The 18624-nt window shown below is 39.7% G+C and overlaps 1 protein-coding gene across 1 annotated transcript in view; it reads right to left on the bottom strand.

Moving 5' to 3' along the window:
• MTUS1 (microtubule associated scaffold protein 1) overlaps positions 1-6712 on the bottom strand; it is a 110366-nt gene extending 103654 nt beyond the window's left edge. The window contains 1 exon segment of the mRNA XM_065736993.1: positions 6600-6712. The gene's annotated coding sequence lies outside the window, so the exon portion shown is untranslated.
• Between the last annotated feature and the right edge of the window lie 11912 nt (positions 6713-18624).

Genomic DNA, 18624 nt, shown 5'->3' with positions numbered 1-18624 from the left:
AGCAGCATGCAGTGCATAAACCACACGAGAGTGGTGCAACAGACAGAGGCCACCTGCAGTGCCAAGAACCGCTAAGTCAGTACATCTAGAAGTAGCTGCACCACATGGTTGTAACCAGTGATAGCAAAGGTAAGGTTTACGTTGTCATGCTCAGCCAAGACAGACTTAGAGGAGACAGCATCAGTGGGAAACTTTTCATGCTCAGACAGTCAGGGGTAATGAAGAATCCACTTCACCAAAAGCTTCAGATGAGAGTCAGAAACAATTATGTGCTCGGAGCAGCCATTTGGTACAATGTGTGTACAACAGCTGCACAAGGGCTGGATGGCTACTACTCAAAAGTCGGAAGAAGCAAGCAAAGAAACACCCACTTTTTTTCCTTCTCACTAAAGCAGTAACTGGGAAGGATAAATATATATATATATATATATATCTCTACCTGGAGATATATATATATCTCCAGAAAGAGCCATGCAGTAATGATTTAACACCTGCATGTTTCCAAAACTGGCAGCTACTAAGTCTCTCAAAAGGAATCATGAAGACACATTCAAGGATGGGTGAAGCACCACCAACATATCTCCAGAAAAAGAGGACAGAACAGGAACACCTGTAGCAAACTGCACTCAACCTTACACCAAGAAATAACTACTTCTTTAGAGACAACAAGGGAGACTTTGACAAGAACACTAGCCATCCAGGTCCCAAAAAGCTTTTCTAAAGAGAACGTTTGGATTTCAGACTGCTATTTTGCACAGAAAGCATGATTTCAGCACTAATTTCTTTGACTAGCTTGCCAAGCTCACTGTTTCAGTCCAGAGCTTCATCTGAAGAATAATTCCTTTAAAGAAGATGTAAGGTTTTATATATATGTATGAGTTTGCTTTACTAAGCTCCACAAAGTGGAAATCCTAGTACTGCATAACCATCGCTGCAAGAGCTAGTTATTCACAAAAACCACTCTTCTCAACCCAATGGGTTCTGGTTTTATTTGAGCTTTAGAATCTTTAATTGCAAGCTACTCCACCAACACAAATCAGTTTTCAAACACCTGGGCTCATAAATCAAGAAGGAATTATTTGGTTCTTAATCATATTTAATTACTCCCATTTCTGGAAAAAAACCAAAAACATTTAATTGATAAAAGATGACTTCTTAGAAGATGTGTTCTTAAAAGGATGACTTTTAAGCTAGCTAAACCAAACAGCAGTATTCAGGTATGAGCAGAGTAAGTGCAAATCAGCAGATTTGCCAAGCATTAAACAAGTCCAAGTAATGAAGATATCATAAGAGCTCCTGCTTTGCGACAGGTCTAGCTCCATCAGAAGAAGAGTTTCATCTCCAAGTGACATCATACTGCAGCTGACATGATATTCCCCAACAGCAGTGCCTATGGCAGGAATAGGCGTTAAGTGTTTTAAACAAAACTTGTAACTTATTCTCATCTTTTCCCCAGAAGAATGCCACTGAAATTCAACAACAAGGCAGCTTCCTGTTATTAAGAAGGTTTTAAGACAATTCTTAATTTAAATGTTCATTTAATGTTCATAATGGCAATAAAAACAATTCTAACATTGGAATTTGTATTACATATCTATTTGGTGCATGCATCTCCCAAATGGAATGCATACCTTAGTTACTTCCACATGTTTATGGTTTATGACTTTGTCATTAGCTGTCTTTTATCAAGCCATTTAAAGGACAAACTATTTAAAGAAACAACAGTAAGGAATATTGCAGCTACAAAGAATAACACTAAACAATATAGAATTAAAGATCTCAAAAGTAAGAAAGATAACATCTAACTGAAAAACAAGTTCAGTTTTCACAAATTCCAATCAAGCAATTCCTGGTACTTCTCTGAAACTGGACACCCAGCTTGCAGGTACTAACACGCTGTGAGCGCAGCTATTGCTCCACAGACAGGAAACTTTATTGAATAACACCTAACATGGGTGAGGTGAGAAGTTCCAGACAAAGGTTGCATAGCAACAAGCAAGAATTTATATGCGCTGCTTTTCTGCAGAATAATCATTCACGAAGTGATTGGTACTTATAACCATGAAGCAGTTTCACCAGTTTCTCACTATTTATCCAGTAACAACTGTTAATCTCTCCCAGAAGGCTAGAAGACCTTCCCAAGCTAAAAGCAATTCGAAGGACACTGGACAACTCACAGCTTCAACTGAATGAAAGGACAGGCCAGTCACACAGCTACACTCAGAGTGCCTAAGGATTCTGATGGCAGGAGCTCTCATTCAAAGAGCTGCCCAATGCATACACTGTAGTCCTCTTGCAACTCTGAAGCACACTAAAGAGTGTCCCTGCACAGTGACAGGATGCATAATCTTCAAGACAAGGAACACCAACAGCTCGCTTTGGGCTAATTTCCTTGACGCTCTCCTTGCGCTGAAAGAGTGAAGCAGTACCAAAACCTGGAAAATCCTACCTTTGGATTTCCTCAAATGAGAGCAGCGCTTGACTCATTAGGACCATATGGGTAAAACTCCAAGTAAAATAAAAATGGTACATCATGTTTATTTTGACAATAGGCACACAAACCGTAGTTGATGGACAAGTTCACAGCCTTTCTTCTTTCCAAAGAATTTCTTTTTACCTGTCCTTGCATTTTACCACAACTCTATCATGCAAACACAGATTCTTAGTTCCCCCGGAACAACAATCATACTTCATAAATTCATCAGTCAAGATCATTCAGTCTGCTGCAATTCAGTGCTAAGAATAAGACCAATCAGCATGTCCGTCCAGCAGCCACAGCTGTAACTCAAACAGGAGATGAGCTGAGGGGAAAGAAAAGTCTGTGGCAATCCCTGCACCAATTACACTCATCCAAGAGCATTACCACCATCCAAGAGTATTACCACAGTCATTCAAAAGTGTAATGGCTAGAAGCATTTTTCTCACCAGTCATATAGATTTGGCAAAGAAAACCATGTCAATGGACACTCCGATCAAGAACTCATATATTTGTTTGATGGCATCTTTCAAGTCCAAGACACAATATGGACCCCAGATATTCCAATGAGATCGGAGGAAAACAGTCACTTGAAAAGCAATTGCACTTACCTCTGCTCATAGCTCTGGTTTTGTTTTGAAAAGGGGTTTCCACCTTATTCACTGATTTGAACGTGTCAAACACAGCAAATAAAGTGGCACTAAGAAGCAAGGTTTTCTTGTTTCTTTCTACTGGAGATAATATAGACAGCTACAACAAAAGGTATTACAGTTATTAGCAATTATCAGCTATTAGAATGAAGAGGTACACCACACACATTCCAGTTGTTCCATCCCACTGCATTACCTTTGCTGTGCAGCTTATGGCTGCTGCTGACCAACAAAGAAAGGCAACAGCCACAGGCACATCCAGCAGGACCCACAGTACAAGAACCCACCGTGAATTATGACATTACAGCTGCTACTGTTACGAGTGCACTGGTTTAATAACTCCTAAGTACTCTCTCCTGGACACGCATGGTTATGTGGATCTGCATCTATTACACGCAAAAATAAGCTAGGGCTCATTTTTAATAAGGTATTTAAGGACATGGAAAAAATAACTGTGAAACCACTGTAAATATTTGAAGATTGCTGAAAGCACAATGGCAACTCGGTTTTTAGATGACAGTAAACTGGAAAAGATAGTATCAATCTTATGATTAAAAAAAATAAAAAAGCCTAACCAAATGGCAGAGCCAGGGGAACACAGCTAAAGGGGAATGAAAGCAGAGACTGGAGAGCTAACATAAGTGGGCAATGCACAGCCATGCTGGCAGCAGCTCGAGTTATTCCTGATGCAACAACTAAATACTAACTGAAACAGTTTAAAGAAAGCAACTGAAGTGCAGAACTAACAGAATAATTAGGGATTAAAGCAATTAATCCAAGGGAAGGAAAAGCTAATGAAGTGAAACATGAGTTAATACCATTTGGTAGAAAGTTGCGTTCTGAAATAACTTTCTGGAACTATAAAAAAACACTAAACTTAAAATATTAACACTGATCTTTTTCTATTTTGTTACTTGGGGGACAAAGAAAACTATCAAATAACACTGATTTTTCAGCAGAAAATATAAACATGCATAGCCAGTGCATTCTGCAGAATAATCTTAGTAAAAACAGAGGAAATAGGAAGGCAGTAAACAACTTAAACTTTCCCATGCCTTTATCAGAATGACTGCTGAATCTAAAAACATCTTCACACATGAGTTAGAAAAGGTCGAATCTCCACAGTGAATGTACTCCCTCGAAAAAAGCTAGGCTGTTCTCATAAAAGTGAGAATGTTTAGAAGAAGCTGTACAACAGCCAGCTATACTTTGTAAACACTGAAGAAGCTCTGAGTCTTGTTTCTCCTTTCACAGGAGAGAGCAAAATAAAGAGCATTAACCTCATCCTGCTTCAGCCCCGCTGCCACACAGCCTGAGCAGCCCAGAAACTTGCCAGGTAGCTGCCAGAACTCATGGGATACTGGCAGCTTTAAAAGCACTTGATTTTCCTGATCTAAGATTAAATGAAGTTATATTACAATAGTGAATTAAGAGAACACAGTGAGCCAAATTGAGATTGGGCCTTCTGGGGAGGCAATCACTTCAGCAACTTCTGCTTGGTCAATATCTAATGTGGTGCTTACAGGGGACTCAACATCCCAATTACAAGATGTCTCCAGTCATAAAGCATTAGTAGCACACTTTAACATCTTATACGAATCTTAAACATATTGCACTTGCTGCATATATACTATTCAGACATAAAATCACATAAATCACCCCTCATTATCAGGACAGCTAAACTGCATTCCACAGTTTCTATTACAAGTAACACTATTTTTCTGGACTGCTGAGATCATTAGTTACTTGGCATGTTAGATCTCAGCTCAGCTCTGAAACTTACAAAGAATATCACATTTGACATTTTCCTTAATAGTTCTGTTCTGTGCAAGAATCTTTGCTTTCAGAAAAAAAAAAAAAAAGAAAGCCCACTTCTTACATGCTCGATCGCAGATAGAGTTTGAAGCCACAAAAGACAGGAGTTAGAAATAAGAGCCCAAAATATATTGCGTCATTACTTTGTTCATTTCTCACTTTGCCAAGGCATTTATATCACATCATCACAGTCTAACAGCCAAAATCAGCTCCTCAGAAGTATGCCAAAAATAATAATAAAAAAAAAAGAATAGGATGGGGAACCAAGTTATGCATTGAAAATAAATAGCAAGCCTTCATATAAACTGCTAGGAAAGACACTACAACAGCAGCCTTGAGGTTACATCTAGGAAAAGTTTGACATTTGGTCAAATATTTTAAACCTATGAAACCTTTATATCCAGAACCACATTTATACTGTGCGGAAAATTATGCTGAGCAAAGTTTTAGTACCAAAACCATCTGACTGTTTCTACTTTGGCCACAGCTACGAGGCAGTCTGATCTCAGCCAGGAATCACAACTCTGTAATATTTTTTAAAACTACATGAATTTTAAATGTAGGCTTGTTACCACACATGCAATTAACCTCTATGAAAACAGCGCTCAAAAGCAAACTACTGCTCATCCACAGTAATTAGCACTGAGAACTAATTGCTGGTATCAGCTCACGTGGGGCAGCCACTGCAATGCATCATTGTATCTCCACAGGAGTACAACGTATGTCAGTGTGATCAGGCAATTTTCAATGCCTATTTTACTTAGTGATCCAGACTGCAGTCATATTGGTCACTACTACCCACTCCAGAAACATCAGAGACAAAAGGTTGCAAAGATAAGTTGCATTCTATAAAAAGCTTACTCCTCCTCACTGCAAAGAGAGTAATACATATTCCTTCAGAAAGAAAAAAAAGATAATTATTAAACACAAACACCTGTTTACAATCTCCATATCACGTGATTTGTTAGGTAAGGTGCAATATTAACAAAACTTCATATTACAGCTAGTCTTAAGCTATCATCAGCTTCACGATGGAAACGCCCATTAATTAATTGCTTTACCTGCCACAGCACGAGTGGATCTTTTAGACCAATCCCACACGAGGGATTTAACACAGTTCTGCAGTTCGTTATAGCTCACGCTGTGTGAAAATAAATAAAACAAAATGCCCCAGCACAACCCTCACCCCAGTGTCAGATGCCAGAGCTGCGTCTGCATCAAGGGCACATATAACCTCAGAGAGAAGGAGATGCTCAGTTTTCTGCTTTGCTCCGGAACTTTAAATACACGCGGAGAGGAGGTATTGGAGGTTTCTTTTTTTTTTTTTCTTTTTTTTTTTTCCCCTCCATAAATATTTGAGCTGCCGCCTCGGAACAACGGTATCAAGTATAAGCTCGGCGTCCTTCCCAGTCGCTCTCCTCTCCTCTGTGTGCACGGACGGGCGCGGAGCAGCGGCGCACACCGGGCGGGTTTCTCCTCGGGACCCAGCTGCGCTGCCGCCGCGCTGCACACCGCGGCCGCTCGGGAACGCGGAGGCTGAGAGCGGAGTGCCGCTGCCCTTCAACCCGGCCCCGCGCTCGCAGCTCGGCCCCCGCACCACACGCTGTCGCTCCGAGCTCCCGTTAACCGAAAATAATTACGATAAAAACTTTTAAAACCTGAAGTTCTCGCACCGTCTCTCAGATGCCAGCCCTCGCTTTTCCTTCGGAAGAGAAGTCCGACCCGAGCAGCGCAGCGCTCCGTCGCCCCGTCCTGGGCTGTCCCGCACCGCCCTCCGGCCGCACCTGCCGCCCCCCGCCCCGCTCCGCTCCGCTCACCTGGCGCAGGGCCGCCCCTGGGCGGTGCTTATGTCGGCGGGGGCGCGGAGAGGGCCTGGCCGCGCCGTTCCGCGCAGATGGCGGTGAGAGGCGTGGGCAGCGAGCGGGAGAGCTGGGTCAGCGACTGGAAATACGGTCCGGCCAGTAGGGAAGCAGGTCCGAGACGCTGTCGCCGTACTGGAGCTGCTTGGCGGGGCCGGGCGCTCAGGCGGCGGTGCGGGCCGAGCAGCGCCGGCTGCAAGTGACGGTGAACGACTGCAGAACTCTCTTTCGGTTTAACCGCGCGTGGCTCCGCGCACGGCGCGTGAAAGCGTTGAGGGCGCGCGAGTGGCTGCCTCGCGGGCCCGCCCGGCAGCCCGGCCCGGAGTAAATGATTAACCCGGGGCAGCGGAAGGGCAGGCCGGGCCGCATTCCCCTCGCCTCGCCCGGCCCACGCTGCCCGGGACGGGCGCCCTCGCATCCCCGCTCGCTCCCGCTGGCCTTGTCCGGCCCGGTGCTCCCGTCCCAGGTGGGAGACGGTGGAAAGCGCCCAGTTGTCCTGCAAAGTCAGCCGGGATTAGCTTAATGGTGTGCAGCGGTGCCGAAAGGCCCGAGCTTTATTTTCTTAACGGCTGCAGGATGCCAGCTTTGTGCTGAGTTTATGCAAAATAGGATACGAGTGCAAACAGAGACGAAGTTTATGCGTTCGGCGATAACCGCTACAGCTTTAACTCTGCCTTCTGGCGCCTTGTGTGTGACACATGCTCTTTGTGCTTTGCGTCTCCTACGAGTGGTGGCAGAGCCTGTGTTCCCCTCCCAGGGCTGTATCAGAGAGTGACTGCAGCTGTGTCCCGTGCCAGACCAGTGGAAAGAGAGTGTCCGTGTGTCAGAGGCTCTCCCGACTCCAGGGAAAGGAGTGTTGTGTCTCAGCACTGCCATGAGTGAAAAGCTGCTTTTTTTTATCAGCAGCGATACCGTGAAGGATGTGAACTGGGTGAACAAGTCCTTCATACAGTATTAATAAACATCACCTGTTTTCCACACACTCTGCTGGTTTCAGTGAGGCTCATATCAGGCTCCCTGACCCTGTGGAGGTGCTCTGAGGGCTAGGCACCAAAGCAGTGTCTGCAACCAGTGGATCTGCCCATAACATGAGATACAGGGGGAAAATCCTTCATTCACCTTTACAAAGCTCCAGAAGGTAAGCTCTGCCTATGTAACATTTCGGCAAAGCTTTCCAGTGCCAGGAAGGCACCCTGCTGCCATAGCAGCCTCGGGGCTCATTATGTGCTCAAATAAGAATCTGCACAGAACAGATTTGGTGACTCCATAGGAAATGCTTGACATCACACTAATTCCCTGACCTTCCTTCCACCCTCCGCTACCATATACAGTTGCTGGCTATTTATATATGATGAATATGATTCAGTATTGAACAAGCCAGGAAGACACTAAATCCTTCAACCTACTAATTAAAAATTTGGATATAGCATGATTACTTTGTTCCATCACCACATGAAAGAGGACTATTTGTTTTTATTGTGGTTAGCTTAGTAGTAACAAACAAAATATTTTATTCCTATCCACGAGAAGCAATCTTGCCCGTCTTAATGGGCTTCATCCAAAGTGTGCTGGAATGAGTAGTAATATGCATGGGCTTTGAATTACCATGTGACTGCAGATCTGGTGAGCTGGATTAGAGCAAGAGTGCTGTCGGACTACAAGGCTGAGCATTGTGGAGTTAGACACCCCAAGAGGGAATAATGCCTGTCTTTTAGTGAGACTCTGTACAGTGCTTTAGTCCCTGGAAGGCAAACCCTTCAGTATTGCAGCTGAAGCACTCTGTCAGGCATCTGTTGCTGTGGCTGGACGTGTGGAGCAAGGAACATTGTGAGATTTTTGTGGTGTCATTAGATTACTGCTCATGTGAAATTGAGTGATAGATAGTTTACATAGCCGGCCTTTTAGCAGAGTTCACAGGCATGGCTCCAACTGTACATATGGAGGCTAATATTGGTTACAACTTGAAAATGCCTCTGTCTTTGTTCCTGTGAGGATGGTCTGGAAAGTATCGACAGACTGCTACATCTGAAAGCTTGTCATGTTGATCTTATCCCACCAAAAATCACAGTGCTTTCACTGCACACCGTGACTGTTCTATTGTGACTGGCTCTTTCATTTTTCCAGCTATTTGTCTAGATCTTTTGTACAACAGGAAAAAGAAATCAGTTAAAAAAAATATATATAACACTTAGATTCTTTTAAACTGAGATAAGAATGAGGGAATTTGAGAACAGTTGCATTGGCATTTCATAAAAATCTTCCCTAATTCAACGTGACCGGAATTCAGGTTGACAATGATAGTAGAAATCATTACATAGAGAAAATGTTTGTCAGATCCTGTCAAGGAGGATTTCAAAGAAATGGACAAGGAAAGAGTAGAGACCAGTTAAGGCCACTGACATCTGTACAATTTACTTTTTTTTTTCTTTTTTTTTTTTTTTTTTGCATCATTTGCTCTTGGAGATCTCTTTCTTGGGGTTCCAATCAAATGCTGTTGGAAAACAGTTGTAATCACAGCCTCCCAACACCCCTTTCTTATGCTGATAAGTAGCAATGAAATAACTTTTGTCTCTTTTTTTTTTTTCTCCTTGCTTGCTCTATTCCTTTTTTTTGTTTGCTTTTTCTGTAAATGTTTGATGAAGAATTAAGTATTATCTTGCTTAACCATTTAAAAGGAGGGAAGGAAAAGAGAAAGAAGTAAGAAAGGAAAGAAAAAAAAAAACCTTACAAAAAGAAGAGAAATAGAATACAAATGATAACAAGGGGGAAGGCACCCAAAACTACAACGAGGAATAAAGCAGAGTATAGAATTAGAAAGACCAGAGCAAAGGATGAAGAACATAGGCTGCATGTCTATACTCATGTCTTAGGCCTCACAAGTACTTCTAAAAGGACTAGAAAGATATACTGCTGAGATGGGCATATGGCTGTCTTTAATAATAGATATGATTGCAGGAGGTGTAAATAAATTGAAATAGTACCAGGTAACTTGAGTATCAATAGCAATAAAAATGCAGCAGTACAGGGTAGCCAAGTCAGTGTTCTTTTGGTATCCAGTGTAATAGATGGCTTTGAATAGGTTATTAGGGAACTACTCCTGACTCTTAATGGTTGGTTGCACTGCACTTTAATACTGTATGATAATTGGCTAAAAAAGCTTTCTTGTAACAGGGACTGAAATTCAAATTTCTCCACTCCAAGCCATATACCTTAATTGTTGCATTACAAAATGATGCTTTGCTTCCCTGTCCAAATGAGTGTGGATTAGTTTGTTCAGAATAACAGCTTTCCAGCAGGCACAATGAAAGGTGTTGCACCAAACTAGCCTCTGGCCTGGTGACGAAGGGAATTTCCTGGGAAGTGAGAGGTATAGATTCAGTACTGTCCTTAATACACTCTCCGGGCTTCTAAGCTGTTGTCTGCTGGGCCATCCTCCTGGCCTGCTTTTGAAAGATACTGAAGTCCAAGTGCAGACACTGCTTCAGCATAGATCAATAATTCAATGCTTTAGATGCCAAGAACACTGTAACTTTAGCATCAGGAGCTAGCAGCTCAGGTGCTTCTTGCACTATCTATTAGAAATTCTGGTCCACCGTACTGGTGCTTCTGGTGTGGGAGCACCTGCCTCAGAGCTGTGGGCTAGGAAACCAGGCCAGAACTTGAGGGTTTCAGCTCTTAACACTACAACAGATAGTCTGTTGTGGATAAGGCTTATCTTTGCAGGGCTTGGGAGGGCACTGTGTTGTGGATTTGTTCTTGTTCAGTGGTGTACTCACTGGTAATTCATGGCATTGTGAGGCAGACTTCTGTGAGATAAAATTCCAGCACGCTGGAGATGAGCATACTCTGTTGAGATTTTTCATTTTATTTTGTTTAAGGTGGGGTGAGGGCCAGTGGAGACACGTAATGGATGTCAATAACTACATTTAATTTCTTTGGCAACTGGTAAGTACTGTTCTCCTTTGTTTGCTTATGCAGACTATGTTTAAAGTATTTCATAATATAAATCAAGCCTTTCTGGAGGCCAGTGCCAATTTTGGTTGAAGAAATGCGTAGCATCACAGTTGAAAGTTTTCATTATCTTCTGAGGCTCAATTACTAATGAATATTCTTTAATTTTTTTTTACCACACACTTCACATTCATATGACTTCTTTTTTGCCCAAGGCCTATTTGAATGAAACTGTGTATTCCTGCCTTGACAACATACTGACGATGTGTGTTAAGAGAAAATAATTAGGGATAGCCCTGCTGACAGTGTTGCTGGATGGTAACTTGCACCAAATCCTATAATTTTACTGGTGATTTTACCTGGAATAGCTGGAAGTAAAATAATTCTCTTGTAAGAATCTTGTAATTCTCATCCATGCTTCAGAAAATAGACAGTCTGTGGGTATATCTCTGGGATAAATTAATCCCTTAAGCAAAAATTTTCTTAATTTGGTTTCAATTAAACAAGGTCCAATGCTATGCTTGTATGCAGCATTGGTGAAAGACTTGAAAATATTCTTAAAGCTTTAAGCATTAGACAGTTGTAGTTCACTTGATTCCCTAATGTAATAAAAGCCTTCCTTTCCCAAGCCATTATCAGTGAGACAAACCCCAGCACTGTCTGTGTTATTAATTATTTATTCTTTCCATTTTTTTCCTTAATGCACATTAAAGAATTGACTCATGGCTTCTAATACAATTCTGAAGAACAAACTCAATTGATAATATTTGGAAATGTTTTCTTATGACAAATAAAATAATGAGAAGGACAGTAAGTTTCATCTTCTGTGGAGTTAAGATAACAGTTTAACTACTTTATTGCTATTCGTATTTTGATAAATCTAGATAAGATGTTTTTTTTCTTCTGTATAGTAATGATTGTTGGAGAATTTGAATATTCTTCTTATAGATATGCTAATTTTTTCTGTTATTTTTCCTACTTGAAATGAAATGACTGCTTTTTCCTCCTTGTTTTCTTGTTTTTGTTTTCACGAGCTTGTATAACCATGTGCAGAACAATAGATTTATGGTTTTGTACATTGTTGTGATCCTTTGATATTTTCCATGTATGTTATTTTTAAGCTAACTTTCACATAAGCAAATCTTTGCAAAAGTTCCAGACATGGCTGCTCATCTATTCTGATAGAAAAACAAACAAACTAGAAGATCATACAGTGAATGGAGGGCCCAGCACATTGCAGTGTTTTCAATGCATGTGAGTATAATTGTGAATTTAATTGCCTTTGACAAGGCAATAAGAAGGGACATTTCAGCTGTGTAGGGATGTGGCTAAACGTTGCAGAAGTGTACTGGTTGGAATGGTGGCTGCTAGGAAAAGGTTAAATTGTGGATTGTACGTAAAAGATGTTTGAGAGATTTATATACTGCCAGAACATGAAGATCTCCAGTCACACCTGCAAATTTCCCAGGAGAATTGTGATATTCTTTGTAGATATCGAGAAACCATTGAACAGGAAAAAAAAAATTTAAGAATCCTGATTTTCAGCCATTCTATGGGACCCAATGCAAATTAGAGGAGAAATGGAGGAACTCTCCAAATAAATTGCTGGTGGAGGTATTGCAGAAGTAAGGGAAAGTGGTTTCATCACTGGCCCACTATGGACTTAATATTTTGAAAAAACAAATCTTGCTGAAGCAAAACTAATTGTGTTCTTATCTGTAGCCAGTCAGCTGTTTAAATGGTACCGAAGATTACTTCCTCCTGTGACTTTCCTGTGATTAAGAGACAAATAAATGATACTGCTGCTGCAGCATCTCCCTCATTTGGGGCTCGGGTGTGAGATGTAAGTTAGCAGGGTTTAGCAACTATTATTTGCACTGTGGCAACTGCAGACGTGGGGATGAATAGGCTCTTAGCCAGCAGCAATGGCCTGGTGATGTGACTTGGTGTGACAGGAGAGCAGCCTAAGCTAACTTGCGTATAGCAAATGCAAAGTAATACATGCTGACAATTTCTGCAGATCAGCTGATGTATTACAAGTTGTTAATGTGAGTTAACTTCATGGTACTTCTGAAGTCACAAGACAGTTTAGTGTCCCACACTTCTCTTTGGTTAGACTCTGCTCTAACAGTAATGGCCTTTCTGTAGGCTTCTGGGGATTTCATATCTCTATGCATGCAAATGTATTGCATTACACACAATGCCTTGAGATTGCAAGTTATACCAGGATTCGTAGTGGCTGGAGTAGTCCAATATCAAAGTAGTTGCATATGTAATGGGACAGAACCAGTAGAGAAATGACAGTAATTGTGATAAAGTAATTGTGATAAATACATTCCAGACAGAGACTTTCCAATAACAGAGAGAGGAAGAGCTTGAAGCCAGTTCAGTGTGGCAACAAGATGTTCCCATCTGAGCCTTAGTGAGACAGGATGGAAGGAAATAATGCTTTAAGGAAGCTGCTCTGCAGCAGCCTTTGACGGGATTTCACACTGCTTACTCAGAAGGGAACTGTTAAAGGTGAAAAGCCTGACAACTAGAGAATGAAACCTTTTCCTCATCTCTTTTCCCATACTCCCTATTATAGACAGGTGAATTTCAACATTAATGAAAGGACAGCGTGTACTTTTGATTTTGAGGAATATTGAATGCTGTTCTGTATGCATGAAAGGGGAAAACAAACATGAAATTTAGAGTGAAATAATCCAATAGGAGAAAAGATCCATTTTTTTACATTTGTAGTTAATGTCTTTTAGTCCATGTTTTCCATTGCAGCATGGATCACTTAGAGGTCTTCTTACACTAATTCATGTTTCAACCAAAACTCATTTTTCTTAGAAAAGATTTGATTAAGTATTATTTTTGTTTCCCATTTCAATATTTGTTCTAAATAATCAAAGAATCATTGCTAGGGAAAAAGCATCTTGATTGCAACAGCATGGGAGACTGTTGTTCTTGGCATAATTTTAATGGATGGGCAGGCCTCACAGTAAAAAATTATATATTCCTGTCTACGATTTCCCTTTGAGCCCATTGACTTTCCAAATTGGGCAAGATACATTGTTGAATCAGGTGCATCTGAAATAAAAAGAACATTACCTTGCTGGAAAATTGCAAGTAAATGAAAAAGGTATTGCAAACATTACGTATAGACAATACTCCTCATCTGAGATACAGTAGGATTCATCTATGATGTTGTGTTGCTATTTAATTCCAAAAAGACAGTGTAAATAAATGAGGTTTTGGATACTCTAGGTAAAATTCGGGTAAATATTTTAAGCGTGCATTATTTTGTCTATTGTGTTGTTTTAAATATTAATTGAACATATAATGAGCTGTAACATAAAAAAAGTTTAATGTAAAGTTATGAAGATATTAATGTTAACATTGTGTGGGCAGTCTATTTCGTTTTTTGTTATTGCTTCAGTTCCTTTTTCTGATAGCCCAGTAGTCCTGGATAGGAGAAGAAAATTTAAGTTGCAGTAGGAATTAAATACTTCTTCATTGCTGATTGCTTGTTTTCTCTTAGCTAAACTTAGGGCGAGCATGAAGGTTAGCCACCAAGATGCAACATCAGAATCTTCTGAAGGCAGAAGTCAGTTTACTTTCAAAAGGGATTATGAAAAACATGTATGTTTTTTATTGTGATGAGCTTCCGAGTCAGAGCTGGATTGCACTCCAGAAGAGTACTCGTTCCTGCTGTCCCACATGGTGCCCTCCTAAACCACAATCTTTTGCTCAACTTCCTATTAGCATTTGTCAAGTTTTATAATTTTCCAGTCTGAAATGCAAACGGTAGCAACAAATAGCATTTTCTAAGCTCATACATATGACTAGAATTATCTGAGGAATTCTTCTTTGTCTGACTGTTATTTCATCATGTGATACTTCATATGTATCACAGAAGACTGTGAAATACCATACATATTATGTATGATATACACACTGACTTGTACTTCTGGATTTTGTTTGCCATTTGCTGTGAGCAGCTTGCAGTGGGTTTTAAATGGTTATAACAGGCACTGCTCACATTAAGAATTACTGATCCTCTGTCTCTCTCTCTCTCTCTGAATATTGATATAATGGATGGTGATGCCAGCTATAGCTGATTACTTCCTGCTCTTTAGTCCTACTGTCTTTGTGGAAACTGAAGCTGCAGTTTTCCTTAATTAATCATACTGGTCAAGAAACTCAAGACAGTAAGTGTAGGGGAGGCTTCTGCAATTGTCAGCGCTTATTTCCTTTAAATACACAGCTTGGATATTAGCTAGCAGAAGTAATTTTTTAGGGAGGACTTTGGGCATTTTTACCCCAACAAACTTCTGCAGTATACCTCTCCCAGAGACCAAATTCTTCACTTTGCAAAAAGCTTCCCAAACTGAGGCATTATACTACTTTAAACCTTAGACAATGATTATAAACTTGCATCCTGGTGAAAAATCTTAGGATTCTTGATTATCACAGGTGTTCTGTAAAACAGGTAAACCATACTTATCTCATTCACGAGTAGAGAGTATCAAAGGTTTCTGTGACTTGCTGCGTGCTGCAGAGATGATGGGGGAAACATTCTTACTCCTGTAGCTATGTCTTCAATTTTAAGTTTCATTTCTTCATTTCATACAGTGGTTTTTCTTCTTCTTAAGAAAATGAAATCCATGGATCAGAACAGTTCATTTTTTTCTCTGATTTTCAAAATGTGTATGTCCCACAAATTTGGTAACTTGTTCTCCTACTTTTGCTGGATTCCCTGATGGGTAAAATAGTGAAATAAACAGAACTGTAGTATTTTTTTCCCTTCAGATGATAATACAAGGTTTGCCTAAAATATTTATCAGATAATCTAAGAAACACATTTGTTGCTGAAGATTTATACCATATTTCCAAGAAGTGAATTGCTGAAACTTGCTTTTTTTAATAATTAAACTTGAATACACTCCAGTAAAGGCTTTCTCTGGTATCACATCAGAGTTGCTTGCATTTAAATTAGTGGGTCAGCAAGACAGGACAGTGGAACCTTTTATTAGCAGCTGACTTCTCTCGAGTCTCATTTTACATTTTCAGTTCCAGCACTATACAGCTGAAAGAAGATATTGTAGGTAAAATAAAGGAGATAAATAACAGAGACAAGGCAGCTGCCAGACATCAGCTTCCACTGAGATCTTAAAAAATATCTGTATTCTCAGTGATAGTGTAATGAATCATAATGCAGCACATTTTCTTGTGAAACAGGTAGGTTTTTGTATTCTCTGGTAAGAGTTTTTCATAAGCTAACTCTATGGAAAAAAGGTCAGTATTTTTTAAGGCTGTCTTAAATGAAGAGAATGACCATCAAGTGAAAAACAATGGTAAACATCTATATAAATTAAATTCCACTTGCTGGAATCTTTGTGGTACTGTTGTTATCCAAGGAAGTCCACATTTTCCCCGCAGTCACTTTGTGACGTACCAGAAGACCTCACAAATGAATTTAGTAACATTATTACTGTGTCAGGGTATTGAACAGCCTGATGCTCATTCAACATCTTATAATGGTGGTGTTCTTTGAATAGCTGCAGGATGTCTTCAGTTCTCTTGAATTTTGTTTTTGAGGGCTAATTACTGTAAAAACAACAGTGATATCATGAGATGTACTTAGGGAACATCTAGTGTGCTATCCATTGCCAAGTCAGAGGTGCTGTGTTTTTCTTTTTAATCCTAGTTTTCTTCCCTGACTGGACAGAAGTGAAGATTTTTTTTGTTCTGGCACCATAGGATAAGGTTGTTGCTCATTAGTGTATTCTGAATTACAGAGCATGTACGAAGTTACAGGGCTACATTCCCTACAGAATGATATATAATGAATATGTATTAGAACTTCTTAAGGAGGTAGAATACTAGAAAAGGTTTGTTGTTACAGCTGTGTTTTCTTTGGGATACAATGTAAATGATCTGCTTGAGGAGCAGATTACAGAGCTAATTCATCCCCATTGTAACTTCACTGGATTTAGTTAATTCACGTGGAATTTTTCCATCCTTAAAAAAAAAAAATCAGATTGCAGATTATATGACTGGATCAGTGTCCACTATGTAATGCTTTAATGTGTATCTTATTGTTAGTATCTTGTTATTATGAAACTTTATTCTAACTTCAAAAGCTCAAATATTTTCATTTACTGTTGAGACTTAAAGAGAAAAATAAAGTAGAATTTAGTTTCATCATGGATTGCAAATATTAATGACTTTTTTCCAAGCACAAACATAGAAAGGAAGCCCTTCCTTCACTGCTTTAAAACCTTTTCCTTAGGCAATTTAGGAGTAACTTGTGTTCTTCCAGATTGGTTTTTCTTTTCCTCTGTACTAAGTCAAAGGAGTAGAGAAATCATCTGTGAAGCTGTTAAGTCTCTTGTTAGGAAGAGGCTGTATGAGGAATAGATTGGAACTGTGCTGAGATCTTTAATCATGCTACATAGTAGAAATGGAGAGGATTCAGTGGCAGAGAAATAAACAATTTGAATGAGAATTATTGCAAAAACTTCCATGGCATATTTAAAGTAAATCATTCAAAACTATTTGGGAAAATAAATAAATGCATTAAAAATCTCTTATCACAAGATAGAATGCTTGTGTATATTGCAAGTGTTAATAATTATAACTTAAAAATACTGACTTAAAGACTTTTCAGCAATTACATGAGGCATTTGCTGAGTACCACATGATTTATTTCAGAGTGCTTTGCTCCCCATATACCTATCTGGGAAATGTTAGCAGTAGTTTACAAATGTAGTATTACCTAAGAAAGTAGAACATGTACAGAGCACCATCTAGTGCAGGATTTCATTGACACAGAAGTCTTTCTACTGTCACTTGTCTTTGTTTAGCTAATTTGTTAAGAACCATCACATTGAAGAAAGAGACAACCCTTTTGGCCATGTAATTCTTCGGGACTTTCAGCTCAGGACAAGAAAATTGGAAGCACTGACATTCAGGTAATCATCTATGAGAACAACATACTTCTAAGAGGAATCTGCTTATCCTCATGCCCACAGTGCTGGGTGATACTCTCATTACAATAAATAATGACCATTCTAGTTATTAACCAGGCTGGACATTGATTCCCACAACATTTTACAGACCTAATTGCCATTTTAGATTCCTCAGGTGCACCATTTAGCACCTCAAAGCCTTCACTCAGCTTCTGCAGAACCTCAGAGTTATCCAAGTTCCTTAAGCCCAGGTATTCACCACTTGCGTATGCAAGTCATGACTAATGGACAAGATTAAATATTACCATTAAAAAAGGAAGAAATAAATGAAGTTTAGATTCAATAGGAGGCAGGCAAAAGAAACAGGCAACCACTATGAAATGCTGAGGAAGGACAGAAAAGAATGAGCTACAGATTTTTTTTGTTGCTTTTTTTATTATTTTTTTTCCCAAAGGCTGTGTTTCAGTTCTTTAGCAAGCAACCAAATACATGAAGTTGGCCCCAGGGTTGTTTAATCAATATTTGGATATCAATATTATATTTCTGATGCAGTCTGTTTAGCATTAAGTTCGTATTTAGAGGAACTGCCTTAGTTAATTGAACATGTAGCAGTGATAAGCTGGCTTTCATCCTGCATTAAACAAAGGCTGAAATCAGCCACAGGGACTTGGAAAGGATAATTTTGGATGAAGTACTATGTTCTCAAGCCACAATCACCCTAAAGTTTTATCTACTCTTCTTATGAAGAGAAGATCAACAAACATTGCAATGTTGTTCTTTATAGATTTAAATGCTCTGTTGCATAGAATTTGGATGAATGCTTGAAACATTGCTCATTTTCCATTTCTCGGGCATATCCTGATGAAAATCCTAGTTTTGAACGGCTCTGTTTTTTGCATTCTAAGCAATTA

Source organism: Cyrtonyx montezumae, unplaced genomic scaffold (assembly GCF_038088225.1).
Source record: "Cyrtonyx montezumae isolate F1298 unplaced genomic scaffold, pur_monq_1.0 scaffold_2, whole genome shotgun sequence".
NCBI classification, from domain to species: domain Eukaryota; kingdom Metazoa; phylum Chordata; class Aves; order Galliformes; family Odontophoridae; genus Cyrtonyx; species Cyrtonyx montezumae.
Note: the sequence above shows the minus strand (reverse complement) of the source record. Positions and strands in the feature narration are given on the sequence as shown.